Genomic DNA, 9,950 nt, shown 5'->3' with positions numbered 1-9,950 from the left:
CCTCTTCCCCGCCCAGGTGCTGCTATTGAATCCCCACCCCCACCCCAGCCAGAAGCTCCATCTCTGCCCTGGCCACCCCGCTGGCCCTCGCTGCCGGAGCCCCAGCCCAGGCCGCCCAGTAGCCATGTAGCAGAAGTCTGAAGCCATGCCAGCCCGGGGGCGGCTCTCCCCTCTTGGCATTGGAGGCTCTGGATGGGGCAGGATGGGGAGGGAAAATTCAAGGATTTTTAGCCACAAGGCGGAGGGAAGTGGAAGAGCTGGGCTGTTTTCCTCAGCAGTGTTAGCGTCCCCTAGGGCCAAGTTCCCTTCCCACGCCACATTACTGCCCTCCTCCCTCCTCAGGCCACACGGGCCCCACTGCTCTGTCTCCTCCTCCCCAGGAGGCAAGCCCGGGGGTCTGCCTGATAGAGGCCATCCCTATCCCTGTGGGACCAGTCGCCCCCCCCCCCCACCATTCTCCCCCCCCCCCCGCCCCTCTGTGGTAGACTGAAGAGGCCCTGGGCCCAGCCAAAGCACTGAGTCCCCCATAAAACATCTCCATACCCCCCACAAGCAAAGCACAAATGATGGGGTCCTTGCAGCAGGGGCTGAGAGCCCGGCCCCTGCCTGCTCACCAGGCAGCTGCTGCCTTGGGGTGAGAATGGGCACGAGGCACGGGTTAGCGCTCGGCCCCAGGGAGCTGGGGGTTCCTGTGCCCTGTGTCCCTGGGACAGTGGCGGACGCAGCCAGCTGCCGGAGGGAGGGCCAGCCCAGCAGAAAGATGAGGACATTTTGCTTCTTCATGCCCCCAGCACGAGCTGAGCTTCCGCTTCGCTGGAAATAAAATAAACCTGGTGTTTACCGTGCCAAGGCCTCCCCAGCTGTCATCCTGCCTCTCGTGGCCCTCCCTGCCCCGCCCGCCCCCCACAGCCCCCGGTTCCCTACGGATTTTGATATTGTTCTAGTGTGCGACAACCCTCTGTGTCCCCTTTTGCCAGAAGGAGCTGAAAGGCAGCAGCACGGAATCAGTGAACACAAGCTCAGCACACGCGCACATGGGCACACTCACTGCCTGCAGGCACAGACACGTGTGCATGTGCACGCACACTCACACACACATACACGGCCAGACGGACAGTCAGTGCAGACGCAGCAGAAGAATGGGTGCATCCTGCGGAGCGCCGTTCAGGGGAAGCAATGGTTTCCTAGTGCTTGGTTCCGGGGCAGATTGGCCAGCTGTCCCCCCACGGGCCCCAGTCACTGGTGCAATAACGTTACTGCCATCAAGGCAGGAGAATCAGGACTCATGTCAGGTGGATGTGGCGGCTCACCTGAGCCCAGCAGACATCAGTGTTTCCTCTCCTGGAGGAGGGGGGGGTGCTTCCAGGCCTTGAGGGGTTGAGCTGGAGACCTCCAGGCCTGACTGCCAACAAAAACCCGCTCCTAGTGAGGGCAGGTGGCTAAAGTCACCCTGGGACCAGAGTTGCCCACAAGGGAAGGGCTGCAGGCCTGGCTGCTGCTGTGAGGATCAGGCTTGTTGGCCAGAAAAGTTGGATCTCTTTCTCCCTCCCTCTCTCCCTCTCTCTCTCTCTCTCTCTGTCTCTTTCTCTCTGTCTCTCTCTCTCTCTCTCTTTTGTATAAATGGAAATGAAATCCAGGAGAAGCTGCCACCCTCATCACCAAGTGTGATTTGCTTCGATTTCTATGTCACCATTTTTGTCTGTGGTCCTGGGGACGGCCCCGCACATTCTCCTGGTTCTGATCCCGGGGTGTTTGCCACACCCCCCTTTTACTTGTATAAAAGAAAAAAAATGATGGGTTGAAAAATGTACTGAGGAAAAAAAATGTACTTTTTTATAAATAAAATGTTTAAAACAAACCCAACTGCCTCTTATTACCGAGGTAGGGGTGGGGGAATAAAGCTGGAGACGGCTGTGGACAAATGTCCCAATGACTGGGAAGACTGGGCTGCCTTTCCTCGGGGAAAGGCAGTCTGACCCTGACACCAGTGGCTCACTCCCGCAATCCTAAATACTCGAGAGGCTGAGATCCGAGAAGGAATTGTGGTCCAAAACCAACCTGGGCAGAAAAATTCAGGAGACTATTATCTCCAATTAACCAGCCAAAAGCCCAAGTGGAGGTGTAGCTCAAGCAGTAGAAACTACCCTTGAGTAGATAAGGCCAAGCAAGAGTGTGAGGACCTTCGTTCAAGCCCTAATACGGGCACAAAACCAAAAACAAGAAAGGAGGCTGAGGGGCATAGCCAGGGAGAGGCCTCCGCTGTGCACACATCTTTTTCTAAATTGGGGTGATGTGTGGAGGGGCTCCTATTTTATATGTCAGGCAAAGAGTATATTTCTTTGGGGCAGTGTCACCCCTTTACTCTTTGCCAGTTTTTCCCTCTCCCCTGCCACAGTTGTGCAGTTCATTTTCAACATAGTGTCTACTGAGTATCACAGCTGCATTTGGTCACCCTTTGTCCCTCCATTTCTATGTCCCTCTTTGCCCTTCCTCTTAAATACAGGTAAACAAACAAGACAAGACAAAAACAATAAAAACCACCAAAAAGCAAAAACAGACAACGCCATCTTCACCAACAGCAGCGGGGGGGGGGGGGGGAAGCATCCTGTTTCCTGGAATTTATTTCAATAAATATTACTGTTCAGCGGCATTGTCCTTTGTCCCCAGATCTTGCTTCCTGCCCCTCCCCTGCTCTCCTGTAGTCTCTCTCAAGGTGTCCCGAAGCTCTGCTTGGTTTCCTCCCATGGTTCCTTGGCACAGAAAACCAGCAGGGTCCCGCCCGCCCGCCCGCCCGCCCGCCCGGGTGGAGTCCCAAGGCCAGAGAAAGGCGCCTTATCTTCACATCCATCCTGCCCGGACCATCTCCTGCCAGTCCAAGCCAAACAACCCCATCTCTCCCCAAGGGCCCGGTTAAGGGTGGGGAGGGGAAGATCCCCGTGTTCCTTGCTTCCCTCCCCCTCCCCATGCCAGCACCATCTGCTTCCCATCTCCTGGACTGGAATGCAGGACAAATTGGACCTGGGTGGGAGGGGTAGGGGGTGAGGGGACTGCCCCACCCCGGGCCCCCTGGCCAGTAGCATCTCTTTTTACTGAAACCCACACCAAGGACCCCTGGGAGAGGGGGAGGGACAGATGCCACGGTAGCTGTTGAGCACAAAGTCCTGCCCGTGTGTAGGCCAGGCCACATCCTCCACACCTAGGATTAGGGCAGGACGGTCCCGCAGAATGCAGCATAGAGGAGAAGCCGGCAGCTGTTGGCAGCTGGCTGGGCCCCTCTCCGTGGACAGGGGGGACCACCATGGACCGGGCACCCTTCAGATGCCGATCTTCGCATGCGATGCAAATAGGTTGCTTGAGTGGTCACTTCCTTGGTTTTTCAGGCTGTCTGTTTAAGTTAATTTTTAATTTGCACAGGCAATAAATGCTTAATTACGTTATTAATATATTGGAAGAGAGCAGTGGACAGAACGTCCTAATTGGCATTTAACTAGAGCGTTCCGGCAAATTAGCCAAGACTTTCTCTGGCTGTGCTGAAGGAGGGCAAGCCAGTGAATGCCAAGCACCACCTCTCTGGGAGGAGCTCTGTGCCAGAGAAACCAGCCCAGCCCCTTCCCAGGCCTTGGCCACAGGACCAGAGTCCAGTGATTGTTTTCTTTTTCTTTTTTTTTTTTCTTTTGCCAGTCCTGGGGCTTAAAGTCAGGGCCTGAGTGCTGTCCCTGAGCCTCTTTGTGCTCAAGGGTATTGCTTGAGCCACACACCACTTCCAGCTTTTTCTGAGTAATTTGTTGGAGATAAAGACTTTTCAGCCCAGGCTGGCTTCGAACCGCAGTCTTCAGATCTCAGCCTCCTGAGGATAACAGGCATGAGCCACCGGCGCCCGGCTACCACTCTTAACTTCTATTGTGTCTGGCTTAGAAAGAACTTTCTACTCGTTAGGTGATAGCTCCTTCTTCTACCCAAATCCCAGCCCTTGCCCAGCCCCGCCCTGCCCTCAGTAGAGCTGAGGAGCCAAAGCCGGACTGCCTGCCTGGAGGTGGCCTCCCCGAGTGGCTACGTCCATCCTCTGTGCGGCCTGCCACTGCCCCTTCCCAACTGCCAGGCCTCATTCTCAGATACCTGGAGATCTGGAACTCTCCCTGGAGACCCCCCGACTCTGCTCCCTCCATCCCCTTAACCCCACTTGCTCCTGACTGCAAGATGGTAAAGAGGGTGAACTCAGTGAGTAGGACTCATTCACTCACATGCATTCATTCACCTAGGTCACACTTTGAGTGACCCAAGGACCCCAGGGACCCCAGCTTCACGTACAGGTAGTGTCATCCTGTCCACAGGCTATGCAGAGCCGCATGTGAAACACTGGAAATACAAGACAGGAGTGGCTAATTTTGTTCAGGAGGGTTTGAGGTCATCTTCCACCTGGGCCTTGAAGGATGTATAGGAGTTCTCCAGGTTCCGTGGACTCCAGGTAGAGACTTTAGCCCCTTACATTAGTCTAGCACATGGAGAACTAACATCTTCAGAAAAAGCTTGCCATTTGCCCCCAACCCACCTTAGAAAGCATGTGCCAACCATGTTCAAGGGCAAGACAGGGCAGGAGGAGGAAGGAGGGGATCTGGAGAGGGTCGGGAACCTCCTAGGGTGGAGAAACACTGTGCACCCGGCCCTCGGCTCCTGGGTGCTGGCTCCTGTGGCCCCAGGCCCTATTTCCCTTTAAAGACAGCCAGGCTAGGTCCTCCTCTCCAGCTGCTACTGGCTCTCCCCATCGCTACCACCAACTCCTAGGTAGCCACGGACAACCACCGCTCCCTTGCAGGCACGTGCACACGCACGCACACCATACCGGTGTCATGTCTGGCTCCATGGCCAAGTGCTGGGAAAGGCACCGGGATGGCTGTGCTGGCCTCGAGAGCTAGCGTCAGGGCATCGACACCCCCTGAGCTCAGAGAACTTGGCCCAGAATAACACCCGGATCCCCAAGGATTGAAAACAACAGGCCCCAGACCCAGGCAAGTAGGGCAGAGCCTCCGAGGCTGGGACTTGTTAATAAGCTTCCCAGGAGATTCTAAAAGATGAGCAGCCAAGTCGGGGGTGGAGTCAGGGCTGATCCAGGTGTCAATCATGAGGAAGAGGCGGGTCCTGAGACAAACTCCGCCTCTTGTGGGTATCGGTGATTCCGTGAATGAGTCCACGTGAGACTTAAATGCCAGCTCTGCTCTTTCTTGTTGCCATCATCGGTCATTAATCATCTTCATCTCCACCTCCAAGACGTGAGAGCCTGTGTGACGCAGGCCTCTCCCGTGGGCCAGGCCTCCCCGAGACACGGTCATCATGAAGCCTCACCTGTGAGCTTCAGGAAGCAAGTTTCCACCGTGGTTTCCACCATTCCTGGGAATCTGCCTAAAGGGAGAATTAGACGCTGAGCTAAAAGCTCAGGCAGGAGAACTCCCGTGCGAGGCCAAAAAGAATAACTCAGCCTAGCCTGGTGCAGCATCGTCAGCTATGGAGGATGGTCACTGGTCAACGAACCACTTTGCCAAGATGCTGCTCTTTGGAGTCAGGTGAAGATGAGTTCAAGTCTTGGCCCCCTTGGTCAATAGCTGTGGGGAAACACAATCTCAAGAGTGAATGAGCTCTCAGCCAGCATCGCACAGTCCCAGTCACCTCTGAGCTACAGGAGGTAACGATGCCTCTGGGTGAGTTCGTGCAGTATAACAAATGCACCGCTCTGGTAGAGATGGCTGACGGTGCGGGAGGGCACGCTGTGCCTTCCAGGGGCCCACACTGTGAAATAGAAAATCAAATCTATTTTTTGAAAGTTCCAGTTGTTCCAGGTGTTCGTGGGGGGAGGGGGGGAATTACCATTTCCCTCTCATTCCAAAGGAGTTGAGATAAAATACTATTTTTGAAAACTAGTCTGACCTGCAGAGGATGAGAGTTCAGGAGTGAACACTTTCACCTTGGCCTAGCTACTCTTACGTAGTGGGCACAACCAACTCTTAGACTTCGCGGGGTTGGCAGTGGGACTCAGTCCTAGTGGTTACAGCCCTGGATAAAGAGGGATGGGTACATGGGTGGGTGGGTGAGTGGTGGACAGGTGGGTGGGTGGGTGGATGGACAGATGGATGGCCGGACTGATAGATGTTTCGATAGGCAAGTAAACCTCTGAATCTTTTTCTTGTGTGCTTGGCCTAAATTGATCAACATCCCTCGTACTTGGACTGCCTATCTTACCCCCAGTGTGGGGATCGTTGTGTGTCTTTGCTGTGTGTTATCTCAATGACTGGGGTCAACATTTGAGCTGTTGCAGTTCCTCAGAAGCTCTTCCATGATCAGCTCACCACCAATATGTCCTGGAAGCAGTGTGAAAGGAAAGACACAGGACTGGAGGGTCAGACTGACCATGATTCGATCCCTCGTCCGACGTTCACCAGCCGCGTGGACCTCGGGGGAAGTGCTTGCCTTCCCAGAGCTTCATTTCTCAATCTATGTGAACAGTTTGCTGGGATGGCTACAGATGCCTCAGAGATAGCACTCGCTGTTAGAAAGGCAGATAAGAGCACCTACCACAGGCAGATAAGAATGGCACCTACCACAGGCAGTTGCTATACGGATTACAAGAAAATAATCTTGTCAAATAGTCAACACACTGCCTGGAACAGACCCAGTGCTCAGACAAGTTTGGTGAGAATAGTATTTTTTCTTTACTGCAATGTTCACTACTGCATAATCTGCCCTAGGCAGGGAATCAGAACCTGCCAGGGAAATGCTATCAGGTATTAGGACACTTGCCAAATCCTAGGTAAGACTCTAGCTCTGTGCCTTCCAAGTTATGTGGAGACCACCACCCTCTTTGGGTTTTTTCTTTCCTGATCTGCACACTGGACGTCCCCCCAGCTGGGTGGAGGGATACAAGAGGGGCTGGGGTGTGTCTCTCAGAGCAGGGTCCTGGCTGGGAACCCACGCAGGACCACCCTCGTGCATGGGGCCTAGGGCCAGCTGAAGGATATGAGGCCCTGTTTGCTCCACAGCAAAGATGTCTAGTGCAGCCTCCAAAATGGCATGGGCAGAAATCTCCAAGGTCCCATGGTAGAACATTTGCCCAGCACGGATGGGGCTCTGAGTTTGATCCACAGCACAGGAAAAATAATAAGATAGAGAAAGAAAGAAAGAAAGAAAGAAAGAGAGAGAGAGAGAGAAAGAGAGAGAGAAAGAGAGAAAGAGAAAGAGAGAGAGAGAAAGAAAGAGAGAGAGAGAAAGAAAGAGAGAGAAAAGAAAGAAAGAAAAAGAAAGGAAGGAAGGAAGAGAGGGAGGGAGGAAGGGAGGAAGGAAGGAAGAGAGGGAGGGAGGGAGGGAGGAAGGAAGGAAGAGAGGGAGGGAGGGAGAGAGAGAAAGGTCCCAGAACTCCTTAAAGCAGAAAGCAAGAGGACAGGCCTCAACGTGGGTCTGTTCAACTAATCAAGATTCCATGTAAGGTTTTAGTAGTTTGTTAAGCGTTTTGTTTTTTTTTAAACATTTTTAACTAAGTGATGCCTTATCAACGGTGAAGTATGCAGAGCTCCAGGGCCCAGTGCTGTGTGTATACAGACGTCACCCCCCCCCAGATCAAGACGGGCTCCCTCACCCTCCCCAACTCCACCAGCCACACCCTCATGCTAGAATTGCAAAGAAATAGAAGCATACCACATGTACCTGAGTGTCTAGTGCCTTTACCTTAACAGGACACCTGTATCGTACAACCACGCTCCCCTGAGCGTGATCCGGTGTGGGAACGGGCCACAATACATTCATGCTGTCAGCAAGGAATATATGACTTGTATCCAATTTGGACAATTATAAATCAAGTTGCTACAAGCACTGGTGCAGGGGCCCACCCCACTCACTCCCGTTGTGTACCTACCCCAGGGTAGAATTAGGGCTGTAGATGCGGTTTTCTAAAGGGGCAGGGCTGACATAGACTCCGCCAGCGGCACCGGAGCGTCCCATGGCTCCGCCATGTTACCTATTCTTGGTATCAGCCATCCGTTCTGTTTTAGCCATACTGGCCAGGAAGACATGCCTTGGATACGGAAGACCCCACTAAGCTAGAACCACTCAAAGCCACCAGATTAGCTGAGCGGTGCTGGAGGCTCACACCTGTAATCCTAGCTACTCAGGAGATAACAGCTCAGGAGGATTCTATTTCAAGGTCCACAGGGGCCAAAACTTAGTAAGACTTCATCTCAACAAGAAATGTGGGTATGGTGGGATGCATCTGAAATCCCAGCTACACAGGAGGGTCATAGTTCAGCACTCTGCCCACCCCCCTCCAAATTGGCAAGACTCTATTTTGAAAAAAAAACAAGCTGAAGCAAACGAGGCTGGGGTCATGGCTCAAGTGGTAGAGCGCCAGCCTAGCCAGTTTCGAGACCTGGAGTTCAAACCTTAGTCTCCTATCACCCGCTCCTCCAAAGCAACCCCTGGGGAGCCCGCTGTCAGCCTTCCCACCGCGCCGGAGCCCTTTCCAGCCTGGGTTTCCCAGGGTCGGCTGCCTGGCACTTCCATCACTCAAGGTGGCGGCTTGGGAGAGGAGCTGGGTGCCTGGCAGGGTGAGGGATGGAAATGTGACAGAACAATGGCTTCCCCGTGCCCTGGGCCCTCCCCCAACCAGCCTGGCTCTCCCACCTCTGTCTGAGAGGGCCGGGGGGTCAGGTCCCTGCTGGACAGGGTCCCCACAGGGAGATGGAATGTGCGTGAAATCCCACTAACGCCCTCCAGCTGGGCCTGACCCAGGAGAGGCTCGGCTCAGAGCCCCCTCCTCCTACCTAATGACAACTCAAGGTGGGAAGGGGCGGGGAAGGGGGGGAGGAGGGGAGGAGAACATTCCAGATGGGCAGTATATCATGAGCAAAGTGGAAAGGGAGATGCTCCTCAACCCTTCCCAAAGAGGGCACCTCTGAATCTCTCTCTCTCTCTCTCTCTCTCTCTCTCTCTCTCTCTCACACACACACACACACACACACACACACACACACTGGGGCGTCCTGACCCCCTCCTCCTAAACCCACACAGGAATACCACCAACACTGATGGCAGGCAGGGCTTTGGGCTTTGTGCCGGGGACTCTACCACCCCTCACCTCCACCTCAATGTCATGTGACAGGTACAAGTGATTCCCATTTCCGGGGGGCCGGGAAGGTAGGCCTCTGGGCAGTCTTGTGACTGGAAGAGCCAGGATCCTAGCTGGCCCTCGTTAGCAGCCCCCTCATCCGCACACCCAGGCCTGTGGTGCTACCTAACGGGGGGGGGGTTCACTTCATCTGAGGTGGGCACGCCTAGGGGTGTTGTCATGATCGCCAGGGGAGAGAAGCGGCCGGGAGGAGATCAGGCCCATTGATGTGAGGGGAAAAAAAAGACTCTAACGGCCAACCCTGAGCCAAGGGGCATGCCTGTAATTCAGGCTGCCGCAAGAGGATCATGTGATCCGTGACTTCACGATCAGCCTCAGCAACATAGCAAGACCTCATTCTAAGTCAGTCCGGCACAGTGGTGCAGGCCTATAACCTTAGCTACTCAGGAGGCTGAGATCTAAAGATCAAGGTTTGAAATCAGCCCGAGCAAGAAAAATCCGTGAGCCTCTTTAATTAGCCACCATAAAAGCCCAAAGTGGAGCTGTTGTTCGAGTGGTAGAACACCAGCCTTGAGTGAATAAGCTAAGGGACAGACAGCAGCCAGGCCCTGCCTGAGCTCAAGCCCTGGTACAAATAAAGTCACCGAAACCCAAGTCTAGCTGTGGCAGTCTCTAGACAGCTGAGTCTTCTCAGAATTAGGCACACAGAGCCACACACAGGCGTGATGCCCACGTACAGACGGGGTGTAGCCCCCAGCTCTCTCAGGCACCAGGCTCCAGCCCCAGCCCAGCCAAGCCCAGCTGCCTGCAGGTGACAAGGCCTTCGCTAAAGCTGTGGACTAGG

The sequence above is a fragment of the Dipodomys ordii genome, unplaced genomic scaffold (assembly GCF_000151885.1).
Source record: "Dipodomys ordii isolate 6190 unplaced genomic scaffold, Dord_2.0 Scaffold10, whole genome shotgun sequence".
NCBI classification, from domain to species: Eukaryota; Metazoa; Chordata; class Mammalia; order Rodentia; family Heteromyidae; genus Dipodomys; species Dipodomys ordii.
Note: the sequence above shows the minus strand (reverse complement) of the source record.